The 2,500-nt window shown below is 42.3% G+C and overlaps 1 long non-coding RNA gene across 4 annotated transcripts in view; it reads right to left on the reverse strand.

Annotated features, from left to right (window-relative positions):
- Window positions 1–2,500, reverse strand: part of LOC135109251 (uncharacterized) — a 128,784-nt gene that overhangs the window by 28,994 nt on the left and 97,290 nt on the right. The gene's annotated exons all lie outside the window — the stretch shown is intronic.

Below are 2,500 nucleotides of genomic sequence, written 5' to 3' on the forward strand. Positions count from 1 at the left end.
AGTCACCATTTTATTGTATCCTTTCAAAACCGCATGAAATATTGGTGGTAAAGGTCACACCATAAGCATTGCCAATATATATGTAATGAGCAAAAAATTCTTGGTGCATGAGAGTAAAGACACCTCGCCAAAACCTGGACAGCCGGGACACACCTGTGAACGATTGGAATATGAGCACAGAGGTGGCGGGGACTTGTGGGTAACTCAGCACTTAGAGAGGCGCACGAGGGGCACATGTTGACAAGGCAACCACTGGATAAGTCAGGCGAGGCTCTGGGGAGGCTGTCAGCCGCGGTGAACATAACACGCTACCGAAGACGAGATTACTGTACATCCCGCACCAGGGAGCACATTCATTCCGTGGGTAATAATGACAAGCCTCCGCCTCACACAGGGCTCGCCGGTGAAGGCCGTGCCGCTGCCCTGCCGCCTCACTGTGACAGGTGCTCCGAATCCTCACGCCTCCGCCGCCCGCTGCTAAGAGGTCGCGACGCCGCCTTCCGAGACGCCTCGCCGTCGCCACCCTCGTCTCTCAATTCATCAGAGCAACACAGCATATCACAGCGCCAGAAACTAAAATAACATAATATTTCCAAAGCAAAGCGACCCCTGCTCCAGTCTTCATTTCTAAATCTGATAATTCAGTTTACATTCTTACAAATTTTCCCCTCAGCTCAGCAACAAAAGCAAGAGTGCACTTTACAAAAAGCCTAAAGCCGCGAGCAATAAGAACTCTCGTGAGGAAGTGATGAAACAAACATTCAAACATTTTCACAAAACTAAGCATGACGAACACAAGGAAAACAAAAAATCTTCACTGATATTTTTTCAAAGCTATGAACATCTCCGATTTTCACGCGGACTCAGACACCAAGGTTCACAATATTCTTTACTTTAGGGACATATGATCTGCTCTCCTTCCCACAGGCACCTCATATTCTAAAGCTATTACCGAGACGCTACTTTTGTGTCCCACTGCCTTCCCCTGTAACCTTATGGGCCGCGTCCCCCCAAGCACCAGGAAAAGGCAGACAGGGGGGCAAGCATTCCTGAGGGACCACTTAACCTGATGCTTTTCCCACACAGACCTGTTTCCTCTGCCTTCCCCGGCTTTTCTGCCACCAAGGATGCCCACCAAACTACACTCCACTACTAGTCTTTCTCTACTTGTACGGAAAATAGTAGTAGTAGTAGTAGTAGTTATTGTAGTAGTCGTAAAATGGTGGTAGTATTAATAGTAGTAATAGTAGGATACCCACCAAACTGCACTCCAGTAGTAATCTTCCTTTACTTGCAAGGAAAATAGTAGTAGTGGTATTGGTAGTGGTAGTAGTATAATAGTAGTAGAAATACAAAGGTGGTGGTAGTAGTAGTAGTAGTAGTAGTAGTAGTAGTAGTAGTAGTAGTAGTAGTAGTAGTAGTAGTAGTAGTAGTAGTCGTAAGTTCAACAAATAAAAGGAAAAAAATATATTATCGAAATATTATCAGTCTATACTAAAAATCAAAGGAAAATCACCAATGCCAGCCACACACAAGCAATATGCACTTCTTTCCCTCCCGTCCGTGGCGTGACAGAGGAGCACAAAGGGACGCGAAGGAGGAGCAAACGAGGAATACGTGGTAGCGGTGCTGCTGCTTCCTCCTCCTGGGTTTATCAATAGGAAAAATAATGCAATGGACTGACTCGTTGCGCTGATGATTTGGTGTCCTCCACTCCTCATTGTGATGCTGCAGGTTCATTTTCTCAATTTAATATTCATGTCAATATTTTCATCTGGGCTACATTAGTGTGTGAATTGTCTCCCTGCGCTGCCTGATTTCTTATGATTCTTTTTTGGTGGAATTTCTACGTTGTGGTGAGTGTGTTTACTTTCATTAATTTTCAGGTGGAGTTTTTAGATATGGTATGTGTTTGCTTTCATTATTCTCATTTGGGTTACATAAGTATGTGGACTGTCTCCCTGAGTTCATTTATTTCTTATGATTTTTTTGTGTGGAATTTCCAGGTATGCTGTATATTTACCTCCAAAATGTCATTATTTTCCAAGTGGCTCTTAGTTGAGATATTTAGGTATGATGTTCAGGTGTTTTTACTCCTCTTATGTGTAGAAAGTGTAAATGTTGTGCTATTACTAATGATAAGGACAAACAATGATGTAAAATATAACAATAACAATGATTTCCAAAAGCAAAGGTAGCCAGTAAGATTTTCAGGAGAAAGAATGACAGAAGCAATAATTTCTAAGAGCAGAAAAGCCATTAGAAGACAAAGAAATTGTGTGTATGCCGATTATTGAGAGGACGAAGTAGTGTTTATGTTACTTCTTCAGATAAAGAGGCATGTGTGCGAGAAAGCTGCTTTTTGAGACAACGAAATGTTACCTATTCTGCTTTTTGAAACAACGAAATGGAATTTATGTTGATTTTTGAGACAGTGTGTTGTTTCTTGAAACAATGAGGTGGTGTGTATGCTGCTTTGTAAGTCTTCAAATAATCCTCT

Source organism: Scylla paramamosain, chromosome 18, assembly GCF_035594125.1.
Source record: "Scylla paramamosain isolate STU-SP2022 chromosome 18, ASM3559412v1, whole genome shotgun sequence".
In the NCBI taxonomy this organism is placed as follows: Eukaryota; Metazoa; Arthropoda; class Malacostraca; order Decapoda; family Portunidae; genus Scylla; species Scylla paramamosain.